This window comes from Peromyscus californicus, unplaced genomic scaffold (genome assembly GCF_007827085.1).
Source record: "Peromyscus californicus insignis strain IS unplaced genomic scaffold, ASM782708v3 Scaffold_11__1_contigs__length_118956290, whole genome shotgun sequence".
Classification (NCBI taxonomy): Eukaryota; Metazoa; Chordata; class Mammalia; order Rodentia; family Cricetidae; genus Peromyscus; species Peromyscus californicus.
This window is the reverse complement of record NW_026294402.1, coordinates 43674762-43681022: the sequence shown is the minus strand read 5'-3', so window position 1 is coordinate 43681022 and position 6261 is coordinate 43674762. Positions and strand designations below refer to the sequence as shown.

Below are 6261 nucleotides of genomic sequence, written 5' to 3'. Positions count from 1 at the left end.
CCCCCAAATACCACGTTACAAAAGGCTTTTCCTTTTTCCTTTTTCCATTATGCAAATCACCTTGGTGTCTATTGATTGCATTTGCATGTGAAGAGGGACACTGGGTTTGTAACTGATGTATTTGCATGTGCATTTTTTACTAATCCACTTGCAGGAGGGAGGTGATTACAGGCACAGGTATGGAAATATTACTGTCTGCAGCTAATAGAATTTGGCACCTCCGGAGGGTAAGTGCAGTCTGACAGTGGGATTATTACAGGCAGGTGGGAGCAGAGGTGGAGCAGACACAGCCCCTCCTAACAGTCCTCATCAAGGATTCTTGCTGCAGGCTGCTGCTGGAAGCCACTATCTGACCCAGCCTGGGGAACCTACCTAGTGCGGAGAGGTGAGTTCTTCAATAGAGCGATCCTGCTCCACCCTGCCCTGGGTCTGCATGCTGAACAGCTTCCTTCTCTTTATACCATTCATTTTGTGCTTCCATGTGGTTTGGCAGAAGTCATCAGAAATATGCCTGCATGTTGGCAAAGCAACTAACTCCTAGGCTTGTCTAGTCAGGAAATAAAAAGGCCTCACAGCTGTTTAACTACCTCCTCCATGCTTTGCTCTTTGCAGCCAGAGTTAATATTATGCCTCATTTGCATCCAACATTTAAATTTACTCATTAAGTTCTAAAGGCTATGGCACCTTTTGTCAGCCTGATCTCTAATAAAGACACAATCTTTTCGGAAAAACGTGTCCCTTCTCACAGAACCTAATTTCCTAAAACGCGTTTTCCCTAAATATGAGGTTTCTGTCTGCAAAGGTATCAGGTGACTTCTCTCCTGGCTGTCCCCAAGAAAATACAGGGCAAGGTATAATGGTGACAGAGGGCCTGAGGCTGGGGAGGAAGTGTCCCAGTCTTCCCCACAGCCCTAAGTAACAGTTGTAGAAATAAGACTTGGGTTTTATTTGGGTAGCTGTTTTGTTTGTTTGCTTGCATGTGTCTGTATATGTGCTGTGAAGTGTGTGTGTGTGTGTGTGTGCATGCGTGTGATGCATGTACACATATCTGCATGTGTGTGGGATACACATGTGTGTGCTTATGTGCAGGTGCTGGACAGTTCAGCTGCTCTTAGCTAGCCAGCTTGCTCCGAGGATGCCGTCTCCAACTCCCATATGGGAGTGATTACAGGCACCATTGGACATTTACAGGAGTGCTGGGGGTCTGAACTGTTTCTCAAACTTGCTTCACCCACTGAGGCATCTCCCAGTCTCCTTATTGTTTGTTGTTTTTTTTTTTTTATCATTTTCTCAAACTCAACTGAGGTAGAAAAAAAAAAAAGGTAGTAAATGAGAAAGGATGCAGGTTCTCCAAGAGACAGCTTAAAACTTTCACATGACAACCTTTCAGCAAAAACTGCTTGTCGTGCTGCTTGGTTAAAAATGAACTGGAAGAGCAACTTGAGGCTTGTGACTGTCAGGGGAAAAAAATGAACCCTGATGGCAGGGGCTTTAAACTGACTATAAAGCCAACTGGTAAACTGATGACAGTGAACACAATTAGCAGTTTATTCCCAGCCCAAAGCTAGCAAAAGCTAGAAGGCAAATCCTTGCCAATAAAGACTGTTGGCTGTCTCCTGTATCAGAGAAACACATGTTAGGGTTTGGATGGATCAGGTGGCTCAAAAGGACACTGAAATGGATTGCTGGGGACTAAGGTATTATTAGATGGACAGACAGACAAGGGGACAACAACACAGAGGAGAGTTCAGGTCCCAGCACCAGAAACAGACAGCATACCAGGGTTTCTGAAGAGAATCGGAGCACATGAGGCAGAGGGAGCCTCTTTTTATACCTTTTTGAGGATGGGAGCAGGGGTTTCCTAGAAAGAGTCTGCATCTAGGCTCTCAGATATCCCTGAAGGACTCAGATGGGAGATGGGAAGCAGGATGTGGCACTTTCAAGGGATGAATCTTGGGAGTCACAATGTCCCAGTAGAGTATCTGTCAGTATTTGTGTCAGGTGAGCTTAGGCAGGGCAGCTGCTAAATGTCAACATTACATTCTCACAACACCCATCCTAAAGTTCACACCACATAGAATAGCCTCGAAGTCCAAACCAAGAGTAGTAGAATACGGTTAATCATTTTCTTTTCCATTAGCTTCAGGAGGTTAATTCTTAACTAATATATAAGAACATAAAAATCATATATACTACTGAGATGACATGTAGTTTTCAGTAATGTATGTCTTGTATTATATTTCATTAGGGTTAATAAATACATTTACCTTTTCAAGTATTTTTCATTTCTTTGTAGTGAAAACTTTCAAGATTCTTTTAAGCCTTGGTTCTGAGTGGATCAGTTGCAGTACTTTTCCAGAAGTTGTTTTGGACTCAATAGTTAGGCCTCACTGACCAAGCAGCCAACCTCTGAATGATGGCTAATATGCATACAGTCCACCCAGTATGCAGTAAACAAGGCAAACTATTTGAAAATAGACTATGTCTACATTTTTTTTTCAAATGAGGAGTCTTCAGATATCAACTAAGAACAACACAGTGAGAAGGACATTCAGAAACCAGTGGGGGAAGTTTGAAAGAAAGAGAATCAAGGGCTGAAGAAATAGCCCAGCAGTCAGGAGCACTAGCTGTTCTGGCACAGGACTGGGTTCAATTCCCAGCTCCCACATCTTGGCTCACAGCCATCTGTGACTCAAGTTCCAGGAGATCTGATGCCCTCTTCAGGCCTCCACAGGAGCTACTGCCCTGGTACACAGGCATACATGCAGGCAAAACATCCGTACACAGAAGTAAATAAATAAAAATAAAATTAAAAGAAATAGTCACAGTTTTTGTTCAGAACAACAAAGAAGGAAATTCATATTGTGAAAACTGAATGTTGTTGCTATTTGTTACTTGATCTTTTTTTAAAAAAAAACCTTTAAACCATGTAACACAAAGTTCTCATTGAGAGGGCGATTTCCTACTCCACTCCCCAAGTACAGTTGTTTGAAGTCATTAGCTGATGCATCCAGACACCCGAGAGACAGAGGTCAGGTGATTCTGTGTGAAGAAGAGTGGGTTCCCTCCAGGAGCTCTGAATTCCAGGTGGAAGTTTGGGGAGCCCCACGTGGTGATGATCAAAAGTCAAGCCCTGCCTGGAGACTCCTGGGCTCTGTCCTTGGTGCTTCCCATTTCACATGCACCGTCCCACCTCCCAAGCCCACCATCTCATCCATCCACTCAGCTTAATTTAAATCGTCTCCAGGCTGGCTACCTGTCCTCTCACACCACCACCGAGGCCACAGGCCTGAGCTTCTGCCTCCCATAGTCTGATGTCTTCAACAGTGAAACTAACCAAGTTTGAACACACCCAGACAGAAATTCGTTAAGTAACAAAATGCCTAAGTTGTTAAGACAGAATGTCTCCAGAATCCACTCAAAGTCATCCTGAAAATAATTTTGTTGTTGTTGTTTTGTTTTTCAGGACAGAGTTTCTCTGTGTAATAGACCTGGCTGTCCTGGAACTCGATCTGCAGACCAGGCTAGCTTCGAACTCACAGAGATCTTCTGCCTGCCTCTGTCTCCAGAGTGCTGGGATTAAAGGTGTGTGCTGCCACCACCCATCAAAAATAACTTTTGAAGAATAAACATGCAGGGCCAGTGAGTTGGCTCAGTGGGTAAAGACACGTGCCACACAAGCCCCTGAGTTTGAGTCCACCGTGCCATGTAGAAATGAGAGGCTAGAACTGACTCCACAAAGTCCTCTGACCTTCACACATGTGCCATGGCACGTGTACCTATCATACACACACACAGTTGTAATAATAATAACCAGATATGCACAGAAGAAGGCCACTCATGCTGTCCATGATCCTCTTCATCTTCACAAACTCAAACTCCTGTGCAGAGCATCACTCCTACCAAAAAGAAGCATGCAGCCTGTGAAAGACATATTTACCTAAGCCTAAACCAAAGGCCCTAACACCTCCCTTCTCGCCATCCAACCAACAGCTTCTCCCTGCTGCTTTCCACAGCTGCTGTGATGAGAAGCCCGACAGACCCAATTTAAAGAAGAACTCCATTTGGACTCACTGTTTTAGAGGGTTCAGTCCACACCTGCTCAGCTCGAGAGCCTGGGCCAAAATATCATAGTTGTGAGAACATGTGGCTGAGGACCTTGTGGAAGACAGGAAGCATAGAGCGCATAGGCAGGTATTGGGGGCTCAGGTATATGTTGCCGGGAACCTATTTCCTCCAGGTCAGCCCCGCCTACCAAAGTTCCAAAATGGCGCTGCCATCTGGGAACTGAGTATTGAAAACGTGAACTCACGAAAGGTATTTCATATTCAAAGCCACGGCAGCGCCTCTGGGGTGGACGACTCCAAGAAGCACTCTTACCCACCTTACCCTCCTGACAGCTCTGCCTCGCCAACTGACTAAGAGACAGGCTTATGAAAAATTCCTGTCTTCTTGAAAGATGAGTCAACAAAACTTTTTCTTGGCTGGGTGTGATAACTCAGGCTTGTAAGTCGTTGGGAGGATAAAGGGAGGGGGAGTGTTTACTCAGGTAGTCTTGTGGGTGAGATTCGCTTTGTTTGGGACACGTTTGTTACCTTTGAGAGAACACTTGACACCAAGCAAGAGCTCCCCCATACTTTACCCTTTCAACTGCTCATGCTCCAAACTTTGATACCATCTCCAACTTCTTTCTCTCACTTCCCACATCCAACCTGTCGTGGGGTCTTGTAGCTTTTGCCTTTAAAATACATACAGAATCCAACCACTCTACCCCAGTCTCATTGCTTGGCAGGCTGGTCCAGGCCCCCATCATCTCTCATTGGGTTGGTGCAGGTGCTTCCCGCTGGCTGTCCTGTACATTCCCAGCCTGCCATCATCTCAAAATTGTCCTTCCCCTGATTACTTTATTTCCATAGCCTGTAGTCCCTCTCCCTGCACTAGAATTCAAGACAAGGCTTGATGTCCAGCTCTCAGCTTCTAGAATTGCAGACAGTACTGAATGGATGAATGAGTACTTTGGAGAGCCAGGCAGTGGCGTCAGTATTTTATTTATACTCACTGAACACCCGTGTCCCTATGTTGCTGAGAAAACTGACCTAAAGATTCAGTTATTTGCTCAGTTTTACAGTTAACAAGTCATCAATGTGGAATTTGCCTGTAGGTCTCTGTGACTCCAGAACGTCAAATATCAAGCGTGATTTCTGAACGAAAGAGTCATCCTCAGATATTGCACAGATGTTAGTGAGGAGACGCTGCCTCCTGCCTACAACACTGCCCAGGTTTGTAATGAAACTGATCAGGTGGGTCTAAAGAGGCCAGGTATGGGCAGCAGCCACAGCCCTCTGTTCCTTCACCAGGGATCAGTGTTAGCCCAGGGTCCAGGAGTGGATCAACCCATTTGCTTCACCTTCATCAAAAGCTTGAAGACACTCAACTAAGCCTCACCGTCACAGCAGGAGATGGCGGGGAGAGTGTTTGAATGCCAGGTCTCCAGCTGTTTCAGTCTTAACCTCCTCCCTAGTATAAGGAAAGGAATTGAATAAAATGTATTCAAGAAAGCCATCTCGGCTTCTGAAAGAAACCGTGGTGCTTCCTAAAACATCCAACTACTCTTCCCCAAGTCTTGCACAACCTCATTTATAGCACTGACCTTCACAAGGAACTCTTATAGTCACCATGAACACAAGAACTGAAAAGATTCAAGCTGACATGGAGGAGCAGGCCTGCGATCCCAGCTACCAGGGAGGCTGAGACAGGAGGATTATAAACTCAAGACTGTCTGGAATAAAGAGTGAGTACCAGGCCAGCTTGGACAACTTAGTAAGACTCTGTGTCAAATGTAAAAGGTGAGGAGGGCTGGGGATATAGCCCAGTGGGTAGAGTGCTTGTCTGGCACATGTAGTACCTTAGGTTCAATCCTCAGTACCACCAAAAAAAAAAAAAATAAAATAAAAAAAATAAAAAATAAAATAAAATTTCAAGAATATGAACACTAGGCTTAAGAACAGATAGCCATGCAATGGCAGAGATGAGACTGGACCCCAGAGCATCCTCCTCCCACACCTGATGCTCCCTGCCGGTCCTGTGCCCCCCACACCCCAACCTCTGGCCAGGCCCTCAGCCCAGCATAGCAAAAGCAATCCTAGCCCCACAAGAGAGGCCTGATGACTCAGGGGAAGCAGTGATCTTGCATTGAAGGAAACCAAGAGGAAAGAGGGAAATCCCAGGGAAGAACTTGGGGTTCAGAGACAGACAATCCCA

The 6261-nt window shown here is 45.4% G+C and overlaps 1 long non-coding RNA gene across 2 annotated transcripts; it reads left to right on the top strand.

Annotated features, from left to right (window-relative positions):
- Nucleotides 1–226: 226 nt before the first annotated feature.
- LOC128104096 (uncharacterized) lies at nucleotides 227–5820 on the top strand. 2 transcript variants are annotated; one of them, XR_008215871.1, is made up of 3 exons: nucleotides 227–385; nucleotides 3467–5279; nucleotides 5358–5820. It is a non-coding gene; the product is annotated as an uncharacterized LOC128104096 (long non-coding RNA). The 2 variants fall into 2 exon arrangements; XR_008215867.1 differs by having other exon boundaries at nucleotides 3467–5820.
- The last annotated feature ends 441 nt before the right edge of the window (nucleotides 5821–6261 follow it).